Here is a 22,461-nt window from a genome sequence, read left to right as displayed (position 1 = left end):
TACGTTCCAGCTGTACAGTTGACTTGTACTTCTGTCAGAGAACATTAAGGGAACAGGTCCCAGTTGTGTTCCTTTCTGTAATAGTTGCGGACAGTCACTGACTTGTACTTCTGTTGGAGAACCTTAAGGGACCAGGTCATTCAGGTCCCTGTTATGTTCCTCCCTGTGGTTGTTATTCATTTGCTGGAGATCAGACTAGATATTATTCATTTCAAATGTATACCATGTGGGTCAGGTTCTCTATCTGGATCTTCGCAATAAGTTTATTAGATCATCAAAACATAATAAGCATAAGATAAAGACATTGAAAATCCATCACACATGCGTACATGTTTTGTGCCCGGGCTTGAGAAACATATGTGGGCATCGTTTGTTCGATCGTTTGGCCCTATCGAAACCCTATCATTATGAAGTAATTTCCTTGCAACAAAGTTGACATCCAAGGGCAATGCCCCCCAGTATTCGAGGTTGATTGTAGGGGAACCTCGGACACTGTTATTGTTGTCTTTGACACCGATTCGTGATCGGCCTTCGATTCTAAGTTAGCATGATCTACTGTTGCCTCGTTAAAAACCTTGCCGAAAAACCTAATTGGGACAAAAACTGTTACATCCCGTACTTTAATATTAAGATGGGTCGTAGTAATCCATATAAGCTTGAAGGGATTAAGACCCTTTATGAGATTATAGAGGATTTGTGATTATGTCATTATAAGACCCCGTGAGTTTAACAACCTTGATATCGTTATATATATATTTGATATGGTATTTTTAGTTGAACACTTTTTGCAAAAATAGTTTAAAAAAATATATATTTTTATATAGTTATTAATATTACTACTTTCGAATATGCTTTAAATTATACACATAATATGAGAAAGTTAATAAAGGAGATTTTCTTTATTGTAAAGATAGAAATTATTTTCTCACAAGAAAAGAAGGTTATCTTTTTATCATTTTAAGAACTAAGCATACGAAAATGTGATGACTCAAGTGAATTCATTGTTCCAAGGCCTAAAAACCTCCTTTCTACCTCACCTTGATTTACGTGCGCGGTCCGAACCTATATCCAGAAAGCCTTCTATGTGAAAATATGAGAAATAGAAATTTCTAGAGTTAAAATTTTATTATGGTTGACTTTGGTCAACATTTTGAGCAAACGGACCCGGATCCGTGTTTCGACGATCCCGGGAGGTCTGCAGTAAAATATGGGACTTGGGCGTATGCCCGGAAATGAATTCCGAGGTCCCAAGCCTTAGAAATCAATTTTTGAAAGAAATTATTTTACTAAATTATCTGAGAAATGAAGGAGAAAAAAATTAATGTTTGAAACCATTGTTATCGAGCCCGTATTTTGGTTCCAGAGCCCGGTACAAACTTGTTATATTATTTGAAAGATAACTGTGAAATTTGGTGAAAAATGGAGTTTATTTGATATGAGTTGGACTTTCGGTTGAAGAGTTATGAACTTTGAGAGTTCTTGATGAAAATGTTGAGTTTTGAGGTTTAATTCATGATTTTACATGTTATTTTGATGATGCGATCGCATGAGTAGGTCCATATGATGTCTATGATTTAGTATGCACATTTGGTTTGGAGTTCCGAGGGCTCGGGTGAGTTTCGGGTAGGTTCCGGGATGTCTTAGGCTTAAAACATGGATGTTGCAGGTTCAGAGAAGTGCAAATCTCTGAACCCGCCAGTGCTGACCGCATTGGTTTTGGTGCTGTCCGCGGTGGGGGCTGTGCGGCCGCACTCGATTTTGTGCGGTCCGCACAGGTTCACTGGTCCGACTTCGAAAGCCTATATCTTTTTGATCTACAAGGAATTTTGAGATGATTCAAAAACGAAAGTTGTAGCCTTCATGTCTAGTTTCCAGAAAGGTAAAGATATCACAATTTGGACATCTGTAGAGAAAGTTATGGCCAAAATACTAAAGCATGTCACTGCAGTCCACATGGAGAGTTGTGCGGCCGCACTTGATTTTGTGTGGTCCGCACAGGGGGTCTGAGAGGGGTATATTAAAACGGGATATTCAGTTATTTTTCATTTTTCAAAACCCCAAAAACATAAGAGGCGATTTTTCAAACAACCTTTCTTCTCCAAAACATTGGTAAGTGATTTCTAACTCATTTTCTTTACTACTTAACTTCTTTTTACAAGATTTCATCCTAGAATCTAGGGTTTTCATGGTGGAATTGGGAACTTTGGGGAAAACCTAAGAATATTGGAATTTGGGGAGTTAGACCTCAAATTGAGGTCGGATTCCAAAACTAATTATATATCCGGGCTCGGGGCTGAATGAGTAATTGGGTTTTGACCATGTGGACCCGGGGGCGATTTTTGACTTTTTGGGGAAAACACTAGAAAACCTATTTTCATGCATTAGAATTGGTATATTTAGCATTTATTAATGTTATTAAGTAAATTGTAGCTAGATACAAGCGAGTTGGAAGTGGAACCAAGAGGTAAAGCGATAGTTGAAGCCTGGTTGTGCTCGTGGCTTTGAGGTAAGTTTTGGGTCTAACCTTAGCTTGAGGGATTAAGAGTTTTATCCTATTTGCTATGTGTTATTTGTTGAGTACGACGTATAGGCATGGTGACGAGTATCTATACGTTGGTGTCAAGCATGCCCGTGAGTTTTATACTATGATTAATGTGACTCCATTTCGTATTGTTCATGCTCTATATGATAATTTCTATGGAGGAATATGACTTGTGGGAAGTATTGTTAATTGAACATGGTAGAGCGTTGGCTCACGTTGAGAATCGAATTGTTGAACATGGTAGAGCGTTGGCTCAAGTTGAGAATTGAATTGTTGAACATTGTAGAGCATTGACTCAAGTTGAGAATTGAATTGTTGAACATTGTAGAGCATTGACTCAAGTTGTGAATTGAGTTGTGAAGTAAATGTGAAAGAATAAAGGAGAGAGAGAATCATGATATTGTTTCCCATGCCAGGATTTGATTGTTGTACTATTGTTCCCTTGCCGGGATTTTATTGTGATTTCATTTATTTCCTTGCCCTTATTTCTTGTGATTGTTGTTTGGGTGAGGAAGAGTGTTAAAGCACGAAGGGTGATACCGTGTATGATTTTGTGAGGAAGAGTGTAAAGCACGAAGGGTGATGTCGTGTCGCACGATGTACAATTCCGTGCCGATTATATTGATTTTATGGTGAGGATGAGAGTAAAAGCACGAAGGGTAATGTCGTGTAGTTTATATTGATTCTTATGGTGAGAACGAGAGTAAAAGTACGAAGGGTGATGCCGTGCACTTGTCCTTGATTTTCCTGATTCTTGCTGATAATTGAGTTATGTTGTCATTTACGTTCATTTACTGATTTTCTGTTGTTACTTGATTTTATTTCGATGTTATAGATTTTCTTACCCTATTTGCCTTGTGATTGTTGCTTGGATGAGGAAGAGTGTAAAGCACGAAGGGTGATGCTGTGCATTATTTTGGTGAGAGAGTGTTAAAACACAAAGGGTGATGTCGTGTATTGTTTTGGTGAGAGAGTGTTAAAGCACGAAGAGTGATGTCGTACACTTATCTTTGATTTCTTGATTTTTATTGATAACTGAGTTACGATTTCTCTACATTTAATTGTTGGTTTCCTGTTGATACTTGTTGTACCCCGCAGCATGATTCCCCCTTTCTATTTTTAATTGAACTGTGGTGATCCCCATATTTATTTGTTGTTCTTCTGTTATTATTCGATGTCCCCACAACATGTTACCCCCTCCCAAACTTAATTGTACATTATTGTTCTTCTTTTCCACTGTATATGATTTAACTGCACAGGTTTATTTCGTAGTCTAGTCCTAGCCTCGTCACTACTTCACCGAGGTTAGGCTAGACACTTACCAACACATGGGGTCGGTTGTGTTGATGCTACACTCTGCACTATGTGCAGATCCCGGAGCAGCTTTTAGCCAGTAGCATTTGGGTGGCTGCCTTCAGTCCAGGTAAAGATCCCAAGGTAGTCCTGCAGGTGTCTGCAGGCCCGACGTTCTCTTATATCTTATTATGTATTCTGTTTTTATTTGTTTCCAAGACAAATTGTACTTTCCTTTCAAACATTTGTTGTAGTATTCGTAGACAGTCTATGATATTGTGACACCGGATTCCGGGTAGAGACGTATGTTAGCATTGTCGTACTGGTTTTGGTTATTTTATCAGATTAAGCCTTTCGCTTGATTTTATTTATCGTTAATATTTCAATGATGATTACTTATTAATTCAAATTGTTAAAAAGGGCTAAAATGAAAGAGTTAGTGATTCTTTATTTCGCGGCTTGCCTAGCTTCTACGAGTAGGCGCCATCACGACTCCCAATGGTAGGAAATCCGGGTCATGACAAGTTGGTATCATAGCTCTAGGTTACATAGGTCTCACAATTCATGGACAAGCTTAGTAGAGTCTGAGGGATCGGCACAGAGACGTCTGTACTTATCCCTAGAGGCTACAGAGTTAGGAAAAGTTTCACTTCTATTCTTCTCGGTCGTGTGATTTTGGTTCTCTCAACGCTAAATTGCAATCTTTACTCTTGTCCTTTCACGAATGGCGAAGTCACGTACCGCTTCTTCAACCGAACAACAACACGCTTCTTCAACCGAATAACAACACAGACTGGTGTTAGATCAGCTATATCTTTGGAGGCTTTGCAGAGGTTGGATAGGTTTCACCCAGCTCTTCACTACTACTTTCAGCGGTGTATCTTCTGAGGATCCCCAGGATTATCTAGACAGTTATCATGAGGTTCTCAGGAACATGGGGATAGTGGAGACCAATGGGGTCGATTTTGCTACTTTTCGCTCGTTTGGATCTGTCAAGACTTGGTGGAGAGATTATTGCTTGGCTAAACTAGTCGGATCACCGGCTTTGACTTGGGATCAGTTTTCTCAGTTATTTCTGGATAAGTTTCATCCTGTCACTCAAAGAGAGATCTACTCGAGGTAGTTTAAGCATCTCCAGCAGAGTTCTATGAATGTTACTCGGTACGAGACCAAGTTTAATGATTTGACCCCTCATGCTCCTCTTATACTTCCCACTGAGAGAGAGAGAGAGGAGGAGGTTCATTGAGGGACTCATTCAGCCCGCTCAGTCAGCTAGAGGTGGAGGTAGAAGTATTAGAGGTAGAGGTGGAGGTGCTAGAGGTGGAGGTACATGTACTGTTCTGGTTTGTAGTAGAGATGCTTCAATTTTATTTGATCCAGGATCTACATACTCTTATGTGTCATCTTATTTTGCGTTGTATCTGGTCATACCTAGTGATTCTTTGAGTGCTCTTGTTTATGTGTCTACATCGGTGGGTGATTCTATGGTTATGGATCGTGTTCATCGTTCATTCATAGTTGTGATTGAGGGTCTTGAGGCTCGTGTAGATTTGTTACTATTGGATATGGTTGATTTTGATGTCATATTGAGGATGGAATGGCTATCACCTTACCACGCTATCTTGGATTGTCATGCCAAGACTGTGACTTTAGCCTTGCCGGGTTTACCTCGTTTAGAGTGGAGAGGGACTCTTGGTCATTCTACTAGCAGTGTTATCTCGTATGTGAAGGCTCGGCGTATGGTCGAGAAGGGGTGTTTGGCCTATTTGGCATATCTTCGTAATTCTAGTGGCGAGGTTCTTTCTATTGATTTTGTGCCTGTTGTTCGTGAGTTCCCTGAGGTATTCCCTTCAGACCTGCCGGGTATGCCACCCGACAGGGATATTGACTTCTGCATTGATTTGGCTCCGGGCACTCAGCCCATTTCTATGTCGCCGTATCGTATGGCCCCGCCTGAGTTGAAAGAGTTGAAGGAGCAGTTGCAAGACTTGCTTGAGAAGGGTTTCATTAGACCTAGTGTTTCGCCTTGGGGTGCGCCGGTATTGTTTGTTAAGAAGAAGGATGGATCGATGAGAATGTGCATTGATTACCGGCAGTTGAACAAGGTTACAATCAAGAATAAGTATCCATTGTCGAGGATTGATGATTTATATGATCAGCTTTAGGGTGCCAAGGTATTTTTGAAGATTGACTTGAGATCTGGCTACCATCACTTGAGGATTAGGGCATCCGATGTCCCTAAGACAGCTTTCCGCACTCGGTACGGGCATTATGAGTTCTTGGTGATGTCATTCGGGGTAACAAATGCCCCAACAACTTTTATGGATATAATGAACCGAGTGTTCAGGCCTTATTTGGATTCGTTCATGATAGTCTTCATTGATGATATTTTGATATATTCCCGCAGCCGAGAGGAGCACGAGCCGCATCTTAGAGTGGTCCTTCAGATCTTGAGGGATAGTTAGTTATATACTAAGTTTTTGAAGTGAGTTCTAGTTGAGTTCAGTTGCATTCCTGGGTCATATTGTATCAGCAGAGGGTATACAGGTTGATTCGAAGAAAATTGAGGCAGTCAAGAACTGGCCTAAACCAGCATCAACTAAAGAGATTCGGAGTTTCTTAGGGTTGGTAGGCTACTATCGTCGGTTCGTGGAGGGGTTTTCATCTATCGCAGCCCCGATGACCAGGTTCACCCAGAAGGGTGCCCAATTCAGGTGGTCGGACGAGTGTGAGGCGAACTTTCAGAAGCTCAAGACAACTCTGACTACAGCACTGGTGTTGGTTTTGCCCACAAGTTCAAGTCCATATATAGTTTATTGTGATGTATCTCGTATTGGGCTTGGTGCAGTGTTGATGCAGGATGGCAAGGTCATTGCTTATGCTTCGCGCCAATTGAAGATTCATGAGAAGAATTATCTGGTTCATGATTTGGAGTTGGCAGCCATTGTTCAGGCATTGAAGATTTGGAGGCATTATCTGTATGGCGTGGCATGTGAGGTGTTCATGGATCACAAGAGTCTACAGTACTTGTTCAAGCAGAAGGAGTTGATTTGAGGCAGAGAAGGTAGTTGGAGCTGTTAAAGGACTATGATATCACCATCTTATATCATCCGGAAAAGGCCAATGTGGTGGCCTATGCTTTGAGTAGAAAGTTAGCCAGTTTGGGCAGTCTTGCTTATATTCCGGTCGGTGAGAGACCGCTTGCTTTGGATATTCAGGCTTTGGCCAATCAGTTCGTGAGGTTGGATGTTTATGAGCCCAACCGTGTGTTAGCTTGCACAATCGCTCGTTCTTCATTATTGGAGCGTATCCGTGATCGGCAGTATGATGATCCCCATTTGTATGTCCTTAGTGACATGGTGCAGCAAGGAGGTGCCAAGCAGGTTACTTAGGAGATGATGGAGTTTTGAGGTTGTAGGGTCGAGTTTGTGTGCCTAGCTAATGTGGATGGGCTCCGAGAGTTTAATGTGACCTTCTTTAGTACCAAGTCCTCGTGAACTTTGACCTCGATCATTTCTCCTCTCATTCCATGCAGAATTTCACCCAAATTCGCTGCCTCTACGGTCCCCATTATACGGTTGATATCGATCTCTATTTGACCTTGGTTCCTGGTCAATATCTCTCTTGATTCTATCTACGGGACTGATAGGATAAACGGACCCAGAAGGAGCCCCAGTTAATCATCCTCGACCCTGATTTTCGATTGATACCGATTGTGTACATCATCCCAAGTGACAACTAGGTATTTGATCAAATTCATCTTCAACTATTGTGAAGCTACCGAACTTCGAACGTTGAGACCTTGAGTAAAAGCTTGAACAGCCCAATCGTCAGTGACCAGTGACAAATCTATATGTTCCATTTAGAATCGAGATATGAATTCCCTGAGCATCTCGTTGTCCTTCTGCCTTACCTTGAAAAGGTCCGACTTCCTGGTTGCGACCTTGATGGCCCCGGCATGTGCCTTTACAAAAGAATCTACAAGCATAGCAAACGAGCCAATAGAATTAGACAGTAAATTATGATACTATATCATAGCACCCTTCGATAGAGTCACCCTGAATTTCTTCAGCAAGACGGATTCAACCTCGCCATCTTCCAAGTCATTTCCTTTGATGGCACACGTGTATGAGGTGACGTGTTCGTTTGGATCAGTCTTCCTATTATATTTAGAAATCTCGACCATACGGAACTTCTTGGGGATTGGCTTTAGAGCTGCACTTGGGGAGAAAGATTTTTGTACAAACTTTTTGGAATCTAGTCCTTTCAATATCGGTGGTGCCCCGGGGATTTGATCGACCCTGGAGTTATAGGTTTCCACCTTCTTATCGTTTTCCTCGATCTTCTTTTCCCCTGTCTGGATTCGCTTTGTCAATTCTTTGAGCATCTTTATGATAGCAGGATTAGTTTCTGATTCCTTCTCATTCAATTTCCTTGAGGCCGATTCGACCCAGTGTATGACTTCCTAGGATGGCTCAAGTTCGACCCCACTGCAACAAAAATAACTTTTACCGACTAATTTTTAGCGGTAATAAACTTATTGCCAATATAGTAATCCCAAAATTGATATATTAGCGGTAGATCAACATTTGCAGGAAAAGGTGCTATTTTATTGGCAATTAAGCGGATCGGCCACAAAATTCAACAATTGAACGCAATTTCTATTATTTCATCTTTCCCTCCCATTTTTTTACACATAATCACCCATTCCCTCCAAATAGTCTCCATGTAAATTAAATATATTCAATCAAAAAAGAAATAAGCAAAAGGGTTTCATCTCTCTCAGCCACGCCGCTGCCAATCGCATCTTTCTCTGATCATCGCCGACCACCATCCCGAGGTAACCCAACTCATCTTTCTCTCTCTCCTTCTCTCTTTCTCTCTCTCTCTCTCTCTTAGTCTCACTCGCCCATTTTCTCTCTATCTCTCTCTCTTGATCTATTGATTTTATATTATGGGTTTGATTAGATAAGATTTGACGGAGAATGTAAAGAAACTTGAAGAAGGAAATTGGAATGCAATTTACACGAGTTCATGATTGATGAGATGTGGAAAAGTTTCTAGGTTAATCATCTAAGACCTAATCTTAGTGTAATGGGAGACGGAGGCGGTGACATGGTTGGGTTATATAGAAAATTGTATTTGTAATGTGCTAATGATATATTTTTTTTTCTAGAAAAGTTAGTTTTTGAAAGGTCTAATTGTTGAGGCTTGATGGATCCCAAAATGTAGAGAATGGAGATGAATTTGGACTTATGAAGGATGTTTCAAATGATTTTTTCAGTTAATTAGAAAGAAGAAATCAAACTAAAAAGGTAATTCAGAGATGGAACTTTTGAAACAATAGTTTCGTGAATTGTAAGGTTATACGATAAGTTAAATTGTCTAATTTTTATTTGCAAGGCAACCTGATTATAGATTTACTAAATAATTGAGATTTGACAGAATTAGTCAGAAGGTCTAGTATGAACAAATATATGAAAAGGAGAGATTTTCGTCGTTTGTGGATCACTCGGATAGCCCCCTTGATCACGTGAAGAGATTTTTAGACATAATTGACATAATTATTACCGTGAAGAAATTAGGAAATTGAAATTTCTATTCATATGTTTAAGTTTTTTCATGACTTTGCTCAACAGAGCCTGTTGGATATTTCATTCCACTTGTTTCAAATTAGAACATCTTTGCTAATGTTCTTAAAACTTCCCTAGTCACTATGACCTGGTAAATAACTTGAATACTATATCACCCAAAATCATGTAGTGATGTTAGGATCTCTAATAGAATTGAAATTCACAATGCAGGTTTATTTTTGTAGCTACAGTACCTTCTTTTATAATAGCGGTTTGCAGTTACAGTATATTTAATCACTTTATGTTATTTTCTTGTAACTTTATCATCTTAGAAAGCTTTTAGCTTCCATTTTATAGAGTAATAAGCAATTTTGTGACTCATTTTTTTCACAACAATGAACTCTTCTCGCTCTTTCTCAATAAGACAACAACATATTCATGTGAGCAATTCTAAAGGTAAGGGCTCAAATTTCTAATATCTGCTCTTTGGATTTTTTATCATATGAGAATTATATTTTTTCCCTTTATCTCTTTGTTATGATGGCCTATTTTTCTTTTATAATCTATACTATATTAAAAGCACGAAGGCCCTTAGCGAAATGTCATTCGTCTTTTTTACCCTTTAATTGGAGTTCACACTAAACAAAATAGTCATTTAATTATTCTCCTAATATTTTGTTCTTTGAAATTGACTAAAATTTTTGTTATTAAATTATTTTCCATTGAACTAGGTAGGAGACCCTAAAATTTAGGACATTAAAGTCAATTAAAACTTTACCTAACTTAAATATTTTCCTTATTTGAATTATATATGTCACATAATTATAATTCTTACATGTTGCTTTCATGGATATATATTCTGTGAAAAAAAGTAAATAACGTGTGTTTTAAATAAAATTAAAGTAAATAACTGATCCATCAATTTTATGCCTAATATTTAAAAAGGCACGTAAGAAATAGTGCATTTAAGTCATAGTTTTGATTTTAAAAAAATGAAAACATTAATGACAATTCATATTAAGGTGGCATGAATTTAGACTTTAAAAAGCAATTGTGACATTCTATTTTCTTTTAACAATAAGGACGTAGAATTTGAAATATACTTACAAGTTTTGTCCATTTTTATTGTCTAAATATTAAGAAATAATCAAATGATAATCATTTTTAAATGTGACATTATTTTAAATGGTAGAATAAGTTGATCAATATATATTTTGTACACAAAAATAGGAATAGAAAAAGAACATATATATGTAATTGGTCGCGAGTAAAAGTACTTTAGAAAGAAATTATAGGTAAAATAAGATAATAATTGAGCAAAAAAATAATATAAAAATTGTTAATAATAATTGAGTTCGGATGCCTATATGATTATTAAGTTATCAATAGAATAAGGTTACAGCTTTAGTAGTACCGTAAAATAAGTAAAGATAAAAAAAATTAATTGTTGGTAAACTATCTTACATAAATTTTTTAATAAGTAACATGAAATATACATGCAATGTACGTACCCGAGTCCTCAAGTAAAATTGAATGACTTTTTTACCTTTCAATCAAACGCTATTCCTATAACTTTTTTTGTACAATAAAGCAAGCAAGAGAAACAACTGAAGGAAGAACTATTAGACTAGATTAAACTCCTAAGGAAGAACTACTCTTAATTTTATATAATAACATAAACATATTTTTGAATATTATTTATTTTATTTATAAAATTTTATTTTTCATTAACACGAGAGACACGCGCAACGCGCGTATGCTAAAACTAGTATTTCTTAAGTGAAGAGGAAGACTTGAAAGTTGCACAGCTAAGAAACATTGTTCTTTTTATTGCATAGGGTAAGTCGTCAACAAAGTAAATAATTTCTCATTTTTACATAATTTTTCAAGGCTAATTTGATTCTGGTTCTAATCTAATTATGCACGAGTTAGCAAAGAACACATATTTTAGAGACATGATGTGGTTGGAAAATTTTGTTTGTGAAAGTTGTCAAGCGAACGTGATTGAAATATACTCTACCACCCTTGTGTTATATGTTTAGACATCATAGACTTTTAATTGCCGCCTAAGAAAGCAACTACTCCTAGGAAATTGAATTCTTTTCTCCCTTTTTTGTTCTTAAAAATGATACTTTTTTAAAATTCTTTAACGGATGTTTGATTAATTTTTCCCCCCTTAAAGATAGTGCAGATCATATCGTAAAAGCCAAAGTTGCTCAAATTTAGTACTAATTCTTAGATGCTTCCTATCTGTATAGGAATTTTATATCTGAGATTGACTATCTATTTGACCCAAGTTTTTATCTTGTGTTATAGGTTTGCTTCTATGGAAAGGGTTGGAATATGTTTTATGTGATCAAAGGATGTTCTGTGTCTACCATATTTCTTCCAAGTAAATATCCTTATTTGTCTTTATTGAGTATTCTTAAAATAAATTTCTACAAGAATAGATAGATGTTGCTAAACAACACACTTAGCAATAAAAATATTGTTATGATTTCTCAGTTTACTAATTAGAATATTGTCCAAATAGGTAAAGGTTTTGCTATAGAAAAAATACGCCTAGGGAAAATTGAAGTTGTTCAGCTCATCAAGTTTAAGGAATAGTAGTTACCATTATCATGCTCAACATAATAATATTCGGGAAATTACAACTCTTGTTCTATTCTAGGTATGACACCATTCTTTTTGAAATTGAATGAGGGAAATGTTTGATAATTTGATTATCTAGAATAATTATTTTGTTATGGCATGAAGTGTCAAACTTGGTTGTATCTTAATGTTTGGTTTGTATCTCAATTTGTGTTGTCAAATAGGTTTCTCTGTTATTTTTAAAAAAAATGCTTATCTGCTATTATACCGCTAGCTTTTTCCAATTGCTTCTGATCAACTTATTTACATGATTAAATTTATGCTAAGTTGATCTATAAATATAGTAATAAAATTAAGTTATCTGATATGTCTATGGTACTATGTGTGTTATTGAAAAGGAGAATTAAAAAGTTGCTTTTTGAAGCAATTTCTAGACTAACTAAAGGATCCAACTTTTCTGGCCTACAACAACAACAACAAAAACAACGTCTCAGTAAAATCTCACAAAGTGGAGTTTGGAGAGGGTAGTGCGTACGCGTACGCATTACCTTATCCCTACTCCAATGGGATAGAGAGACTGTTTTCGATACCCCGCTGACCTGAGTAGTATAATTCTACGGATTAGTGAATTTTGTTAAATGAACATTCTCATTTATTTGTTTGTTCCCTTAATTGATCACGACATAATGAATGAAATGTTGAGCAATTGTGAGTTTTGTTAAATGATTTTTTTCAATGTTTTCTCAGTTGTTGGGATCCATTTTAATTTGTTGAAGTTGGCAGCTCCTTTCAGAATATATTTACGTATAGAATTACTAATTTTTTTTTCATTTGATTTCATCTTTTAATATACATTTATTATTATTTTAGGTCATACATTAATGATGTCCAAACTTTTTGCATTTGGAAGATTTCAATATAATGAAGAGTTGCAAATATTTATTGTGGACTTATGTATCTATTATTTTGTTATTGTAGGCATTCAATATGATTAGTTCTAATAATATTAGTTATTTACTTCAAACAATGTAATTTTATCTTTTATGTCATTTATACAGTAATAATATAGATTAGTACTTTTTTGTCTAGATTTAATTAAATATTATGTGTTTTATGAATTATTTTATAGTATTTGCCATTTCAAAAATAGTTTTAATGACAATTAAAAGGTTGTTAAATTGTACCTTTCATCTGCCGCTAAAAGGGTTATTATTTCTCAAAAATTTAATTGGATTTATAGATAATAAAAATAAACGTAGTGTAAACTTAATTACTTTTCGCATGAATTTAGCAACCACTATAATAGTCGGTAAAGTATGTAATTTTAGAGGCAATTTAATTTAATTTACCGGTAATAAAAATAGGCGCTAAAAGAGCAAACTAAGCATTTCTAGAAATGGATTTAGCAGCCATCATAATTGTCGCAAACAATTGCCGTTAAAGCTAATGATTTTTAGCGGGAATAAATCATACCTTTTACCAACTTTTGTGAGAATGGCCGCTAAAGGCTTTGCCGACCCCGACTTCAGCGGCTAAAGACCAATGGCCGGTAAAGGATATAGCTGCAATTGTTATTGCCGCAAATGACCTTTTCTATTGCCGCTAAAGCCCATTTTTGTTGTAGTGCCTGCTGGTGTGTGGTTCTGGTTTTGGAGCTGGGTTATTGCTGCTTGTTGGGTCTGCAACATTTCAAAGATCACCTGCAGGCTGACCCTGCCATCTTCACTGCCATGTGTGTTCTGAGTAGTTGATCGGGTACCCCCGCAAACACTACTTTCGGGATCGACTGCCAAATTTCCATTAATAGCTACATGCGAATTGACGTCGATAGGATCTACAGCCGGAATTCCATCGAGGCCGGCAGGGGATACAATGTTTCCTGGTGCAATGTTCTCACTTTCGCCATGGTGGCTGAGATCATTGTCAATGTGTTGAGGTGCTAACTGAGAATTTGATATTTTTTAATCCTATAATCAAAGATACTTCAAAGAACTAGTGTAAAATTGTGTGTGTTATGAAAGTTTGTACTAGGCAACCACTATTATCCTTAGCCCCATGGTAGGTGCCAAACTGTTTATCCTAAAAACGGATAACAATTGAATTTATATTGTGATTTTAAGGACACGTGATTTTACTTGCCACAAACTGAGAAAAAAACGCAAATTGATATTGAAATTAGCCGCAAATAGAAATAAAGCAAACCAAAGGAAATGTATAGCCTTGATCTTTGAGCTAAGTCGCCTTCGAATCAAACAAATATTTGCCTGAAAAATATAAATAAAGTAACAGAGTATTGAGAGCTTAAGAGAAAAGTAGTATATTGCTTTATGTAACGTGAATATATTCTTTATAAATGCTCAAACACCCTTTATATAGTACGGGAGTCCCACTCTTGGTACAATTTCAAATATAGTAAGAAATCACATGATTGGCTAATTAATCGGCATCTTCTTGATATGTTCCGGAATTTGCACCGTGATCCTCGCCCGATTACGAATATTTCATTTTTCTATAATTCAACCCAGTAAGCTTCCCCCGATCTCCTTCTTATTCAGTCTCAATCTTGGTCGATCTCGGTTTTGGTCGGTCGCGATCTTAATCGGTCTCAGGGTCTCGAGCTCGGCAATCTATCTTTACACCACGATCTGATATACCATAGGATCGAACCTTAGCCTGCCACGTTCCAGCGCAAGCGCGATTTTAACTATTTTCAATCGTCAAGTATGGTTGCCAAAAAGAAGGTAAATTGTAGTACAACACTTTAAATGATAATTTGAATAAGACACATCACAAAACTCATTATGTACACAATGTAGTTTGTGAGAAGAATATTTTGAAGTATCAATAACTATTTACAAGACTAAATGTGCATTAATTTCATATAATTCTACAAATTTGGAGTAAACCTAAATTAGAGCTATCATTCGAATGTTAATAATGAAAGGTCAATTTCAAGAAATAGCAACGGAAAGTCAAATCACTTAAAGGGACAATGACCGTACTATTTTATCAAAGATCATTCACATCAATATGTTGAATTTTATCATTCGATATGGAGTGCCATTTTGTGAAACTTTTTAATTATTACAATATGTTGAATCCTTCATCAACTTGGAATAATAAGTTTTGCCCAAAAGGTAAGAGTATTATTTTCGGTGGAGATGTATTGTGGGTGATAATCTAAGTACTGAAATATGAATTAAAGCAATTTTATTTCCGAATTAATATTTCCTATTCTCCATACATGAATTTCTCCTACCTGATTGCCATTTATCTTATGGTAGCGTACTCTTAATTGAAAATACTTTAATTATTTCACTTAATTAATTAAAAGTAGCCGACAAATATGAAAGAACTTTTAAGTGTTAAAATTGATTTTTGAATATGTATTTATATAAAAGCGCTGATATACATATATCTATATCTATCTATACTATATTATTTATCTATATCTATATCTATATTATTATAAAAGCACGAATAATTTATACTAAATGTTGAACGATCAAACTATCCTCAAAATATTGATAGACATTTTTAACCTTAAATATTTATATAATTTGAGGATATAATTATAAATTATCTAGGCCTGAAATTTTTTTCCTATTTAAACTACATATACAAAATTTGATTTTGGGTCAAACTAACTTGGAATTTGAAACCAAATATAACGCTTAATTAATTTGAGAGTTTACAGGACAAATGAAAAAGTATTTAGTACAATCTCAATAAAGAAAACAATATTATGTATTCGTTTGAGACACCTAGACAAAGTAGGCTAAGTAGCACACACGTTTTAACTTGTATTCAGATTGGTTGCAACAATAACTCAATCCTTTCATTACCTTTACACTTTTTTGAGAAAATATTTTTTTTTAGAAAATAATATTTTTTATGCGAATGGTGAAAAATCAAGTATGCCTATAAATTGATATAGATGTTCCTGATTATCCATGTCACCAATTAGCCACAATATAGAGTGTTGATTCATCTAGATTGACTATCAATCCGTGAGCAACTGGTAAAGAAAAATTCAAGAGCAACTAATTTGAGGATATAATTAGAAATCAGCTAAGGTTGGAACTTTTTTCTCATTTGAACTACACATACGGTAAGCCTAAAGTTGATTTTGGGTCAAACTAACTTGGAATTTGCATCCAAATATATTGCTTAATCAATTTGAAATATTCGCATAAGGATAACTTATGATTAAAGGTGCACTTGATCACGTATAATAGTTGTAGAATCGACTAATTAAAACTTGAGTAGAAGACAAATTTAAATAACAATAGAAGATCTAAAGGTGGGTAACTAGAAGCTCAATCCAATGTAAAAGGAATATAAAGTTCGTTCATAAATAACAACTTAAACGGAGTAATACAACGACTCTCTTCTCTATCTTTGAGGCTCTACTACTTCTATGCCTCGTATAAAGTGCTTAAATTCTATATAATTTTCTCGACTGATGTATATTTTGTCTTTTTTTTATATATTTTTTTTTAATCGTGCCTTTTTGTATGGCTTGATTGATATTTATGTTTTATTCATTACAACGTTTGTCTTCTTCAGTAGTTTGATTGATTTTTATTATGATTATTCATTGTTGGCAAGTACCAAAAATGCAGTATTTTATTAGTGTTGGTACATCTGATTAACGACTATTATTCAATGTTGGTACCAAAAAATCAGTATTTTTATTTTGAGGAATCAATCATTAAATTTTATATTTGAGCAATAATTTAGAATATCTATTCAATTGAAAGTTTATTACTTTTGATACGTCCTTTGTAATATTTGATACAAGATATTTTAAACCATTTTGTCTCTTCACTTGAATTTTCTCTTATGTCAACGGAATTTAACAGCTTATATATAATTTTAAAAAAATTGCTCTTTGTACAGTATAATTTTATACGAAATGAGATTTATTTGAGTCCCCATTCTTCAACCTTGGTCCGCCTCTAAGAATATTCGCGCATCACACGTACATAAAGACTAGTACTATATTAAAAGCGCGAATACTCTTAGCGAAATGTCGTTCGCCTTTTTTACTCTTCAAAATTAAAGTTTACACTAGACAATATAGTCATTTAATTATTTTTCTAATTTTTAGGAATATTCATTTAATTAATTCCCCACTGTTTAGGAATAGTTATTTAATTAACTTCCTAATATCTAAGACTTTGAAATCAACTAAAACTTGATTTTTTAGTAAATTTTTCCTTATTTTAATTATGTAGATTAATCCCACCCTAACTTTTTTGTCCTAAACGTGTTAACATTATGACGTTGTAGTCACTTTTTTATTCGGGTATTTTACTTAAACTAGTGGGTGGGGTTTAAATTTTACATTCTAATAGAGTGGTTAAAAATATAAATTTTAGAATTTATTATAATCATATGTTGGTCAATATTTTTACTCACTATAGTTTAGTTATCTTTCTAATATTTAAAGTTTTAAAAATAACTAAAATTTTCTACGTGAAGATATTTTAATCTTTTGAACAAAGAATTCTTATTAGATAATAATATAATTATAGTTAACTATTAAACTTGGGATGAGCTAATAATAAGAATTTGAATGAAGAAAAATTATTCCCTCTAATTTTCAAAATGAATAATTAAGTTTTTTAATTAATTTGACAAAATAAGTTTTGAATCAACAAATTAGTAGAAAATCCAATTCAATTATTTTACAAATTCGTAATATAAGTATTGCAAAACTTGTAGAGTACATAATAGTATTGATGGTAACAGAAATAATAAGAAAATAAAAGTAGTTACAATACAGAGTTAAATTGATAAAAATATAAATTTAAAGTAATAAAGATGAAATAGTAGAAGACAAAATATATTCTAAATGAGTGATTATTGATTTCTTTCCTTTGCATTTGTCCAACAAATAATAAATTCCTATACTTTTTATTTATTAAGTTATTTATTATAAAATATTAACTTAATATTGGTCATTTTAAACTTTACATTGTCACTTTTCTTTAATTTTTTAATTTACTTTATTTGACAAATTTTTGGAGAATTGCAATAAATTATTTTTGTGTCACTTGTCTGTTTCGAGTATTAAGTTACAAACTAGCAATAATTTTTATAAGATATAACTAAAGAATTCCTCAGAAATCATAATAAGGCATTTGAGGACTTATATGGCATGGTTTTTTCATAATGAGCTAACTAAATGAGATCAACATTCATCATTACATAAAAAAATTTAATTTTAATTTTATAGCCAAAATACGTCATGTAAAAAAATTCTTGTAATTCATAAAAGTTATGTACATATTAATATTGGGTACATGAACAAAGCGTGTATGATAAGACTAAAGTTTACACTAGACAAAATATCGTTCGTCTATATTAAAAACACGAAGGCCCTAAACGAAATACCGTTAATTTTTTTTACCCTTTTAAAATAAAACTTACACTAGATAAAATAGTTATTTAATTATTTCCCTAATATTTAGTACTTTGAAGTCAACTAAAACTTTACTTATTAAAACTTTTTTATTTGCATGATTACACGGGAAATGTTAATATATTAGGGCATCAAAATCCATTCTACGTATATCAACGTTAGTTTAATATTTATTTATCTCCTTTATTAATTATTTTATATTTTTTGGATAAAATTTTTGTTCACTATATTTAATTATTTTTTTAATATTAAAACTTTTTACATAAACTAAAATTTTAATATTAAATAACTCTTTATTTGAATTATATAGAAAATTCTAATATATTAAACTTTAAATCAATGAAGAAATTAGTTTGAATGTATTATTTACTTATATGAAGTTTGTACCATAATTGTAATACCTTCCATGTTAATTTTTTTTTTAATATTTAGAATTTTAAAATTAATTAAAATTTTATATAATATATAAGGCTACACTCAATAATTATTTTGACTTGAAAAATATTTTTAAATGTACAGAATTTTCTCAATAATTATAAAATAACATACAATCAATAATTATTTTTCTATTAACGTATGTAAACTTGAAACAATAAGGATGAAATAATAGAAGATAAAATATATTGTAATGAGTTATTTTTAATTATTTTTTTTTTTAGAAATATTCGAACAGATGATAACTCCTTATATTTTTTATATATTATTTTTTTATTACAAATCATTGACTCAACATTAGTCATTTTTAAAACTTATATATTTACTTATTAAATTTTATAGGAGTTACATGGCAACGTCATTGTGATAAAAGTAATATTCTTTACTTGTTTGTTCTGTATTAAGGCATAAAAATAGCAATAATTTTCGTAAGATATTCTTACAAAACTTAAGGACTTTTATTGGGTTGGATTTGAGATCAACCTATATATATTTTTAGAAAGTTATACATTTTATTTTTATTATAAATAAGATATTATTTAATATAATACATATGTGAGTTTTTAAAAATTATTTACTTATTGACACGGGGAACACGTGCAACGCACGTACCTTAAGACTAGTATAGTAAATAGTTGGTTTGTTTGGTCTAACAACACTGGTAAGTACAACCCTTCGGGGTTGTCCAGTTGGTTTATCGAATCCCCCCCCCCCCCCCCAATATTTTCTGGGTTGAGCCTGTCGCACAGAGCTTGCCTAGTGCGGTCTACATTTTTTGTGTAGTTTGCAGGCTATTACACAAGGAGAGGTTTACCTAGTGCGCATAAAGTGCTCACCTGAAGGGCAGAGGCTGTGGCAAAGGTTATAACGGCTGTGAATTTCCCCTCTTACAAGAAAAAACACTAATAAGTACTTTTTTTAACCTATACTATATTAAAAGCACGAAGTCCTTATCGAAATGTCGTTCGTCTTAATTACATTCACACCAGACAAAATAGTAATTTAATTAATCTCCTAATATTTAGGAAAGAACAGTTCATTATTTTCCGAATATTTAGGAATTCAAAATCAACTAACTTTTGTATTATAAATCTTTTTTTTATTTGAACTATGTAATATAATAAATTTATAAAGGAAAGATAATAACACCTGAAAATTACATTATAACCTTCGCCCAAATTTGAGTCCTTTTCGATTCATGAGTCCCTTTTCTCCACACATATTTTGAAGTTAAACAAAGTTATTTAAATATCACGTGTTAGGTCAATTGAAATCAATGAAAAAAGGATTTTTCAATCATATACAAATGTCCATGTTTAGTTAATTACTCGGCATAAACAAGTTTTGTTTATAAAATATATACAATCCACCTTAAAATACTCCCAATTCATTATTTGTGTCTTCAATCAAGGGATTTAGTTACACCCTTTTTCTTTTTTCCTCTTCTCTCTCCCCTCTTTTCTCTTTCTCTCCATATCGAAGCTATAGATCTTGCATAGAAGTGAATTTAAACATACAATTTCTTAATACCGCAGTTGTATGCACTTCACTAATTCAAGTCGTCAATTTTGCTCTACATCCTATAGGAATTACTTTTATTTATCTCTTTAATCTTTTTAATCTAACTATAAGGAAAAACCAACAATTGTTGTTTGCAGTTCAATAATATTATAGAGCTTTTGCTAATGTATACCCATGGCCAATGTTTCAGGATTTAGATTAACGAAAGCATTTGCTAATTTCTTTTCATTTTTTTTTGTTTTCTTTTTCTTTTCCCGTTCTACTTTTTCTCTTATCTCCATTTCATCGGAATATGTGTTCTTCAATGCAATTCTATTACACATTTTTTTTTAAATCTCTCTCTCTCTTTTTTTTTTTTTTTTATAATTTTTGTTTTTCTAATTCCTTGACTGCATAGAATATACCGCAAAACTTCACGGTGAGCAATAACGGATTCGGAAATAGTATTTTTTGAAAATCCAAATTGGAATTCAAAGCTTCAAAGCTTTTTAATGGTTGTCAATGGTGGTATCGTGGGTGGGTGCAAGATACCTGGGAGAGGGAGATGGGATGTGAAGAGAAAAACGTGGGGGAGGGAATATATGTTAGAGTAATTTTAGGACACTAATTATTATTATTATTATTAATTCTCTTAAAATGTACATAAATTATAATTGGATATATAAAATGCAATTATAGTAAAACTTGAGTAGAGAGGGTAATATAGTTTGATATAGTATATAGGAATGTAAAAATGTCGGAAAAAATAATATATTATCTTGCGTGGATCCATAGACACGTCTATGGATTACAATTTTGACCCATTTTTTTAAAATAAAGAGATAGAAAGGAGGCTAAATAAATAATATTGAAAGCCTATAAATTTACAGATATACAAAAATTTAAGCTTTTATCCACTCAATTAGATATATTTAAAAATATATTTTATGAAAAAATAATTTTTCATATTTATCATATGAAGATGTTCACTAAAATTGAAAAACTATTGATGGGTAATCTAGAGATAAAACTTCATGATAGAAAATATAAGATTTAAATAATTTTCCATATTTATCATATGAACATGTTCACTAAAATTGAAAAACTTTTGATGAATAATCTAGAGATAAAACTTCATGATAGAAAATATAAGATTTAAGAAAATAAAAAACTAGGAATTACACCCCCCTCCATCAACAACAAAATTTTTTGAAAAAAATATTATTTTTATAAATGATGATCGCTTGATTTCTTTTAAACATTTTCAGTATTTATATATTGGCTTATACTTTTAATATGCCGATGATTGATAATTTTTATATAGTAATTTCTTCCCTTTATTCAGTTAGGTACACAGAATTAATATTTCTCAATTTTACAAACTTACACTTTTATTTATGATAACTCAGACATAATTTTAATAAAATATTTGCATAATTATTTAAAGATATATTATTTATTTAGATAAGGTACACGCGTAACGCGCGTATCGTAAGACTAGTATTACTAAAATGATTGAATATTCTTAAAACTATTTAGATAAGGTATACGTTTAAAAATATCCTTGCCGGGAAAGGACAAATGTGCTTATATACTAAAAAAAATATAAGTTAATTAAAAATGGTCAACTTATTACTTTCAACTGATTTTCTTATTAAAAGCTTTTAGTGTTTAGCAAACCCATAATTAAACCAGAAAAGTACTTAGACTCCGTTTGTCCATATTTTTTTAAATTTTTCTTAAAAAATATGTTTGTGTTGCAAGTTCTTAGAAATTTTTGGAAAATGAGTTTTTCAAGGACGAAAAAGTAGTTTTGACCACTTTTTCTAAATTTCTAGAATTTTTTGCCCCACTCACAAAACTGTAACATTTTTTCAAGTGAAATGCATGTATAAACATAATTTTAAATTTTAAATATTATTTTTTTATTTAACTTCAAATACTAATTTTTTTCTCAAAAATTATAATATTAATGTCCAAACGCCTACTTATAAATCTAACAAGACCTCACTGCTTACCCAAAACACCCTCTAAATTATCCTTTAAATATTTCCTTTTTATATTCTTCAGCCTTCACCAAACAATTTCGCTGAATT

The 22,461-nt window shown here is 33.0% G+C and overlaps 1 long non-coding RNA gene across 1 annotated transcript; it reads left to right on the top strand.

Moving 5' to 3' along the window:
- The first annotated feature begins 8,457 nt into the window (after positions 1 to 8,457).
- Positions 8,458 to 13,090, top strand: LOC107803518 (uncharacterized). Its single transcript, XR_001652035.2, has 3 exons — positions 8,458 to 8,675; positions 11,725 to 11,800; positions 12,871 to 13,090. It is a non-coding gene; the product is annotated as an uncharacterized LOC107803518 (long non-coding RNA).
- The last annotated feature ends 9,371 nt before the right edge of the window (positions 13,091 to 22,461 follow it).

Source organism: Nicotiana tabacum, chromosome 5, assembly GCF_000715075.1.
Source record: "Nicotiana tabacum cultivar K326 chromosome 5, ASM71507v2, whole genome shotgun sequence".
Taxonomy (NCBI): Eukaryota; Viridiplantae; Streptophyta; class Magnoliopsida; order Solanales; family Solanaceae; genus Nicotiana; species Nicotiana tabacum.
Note: the sequence above shows the minus strand (reverse complement) of the source record. Positions and strands in the feature narration are given on the sequence as shown.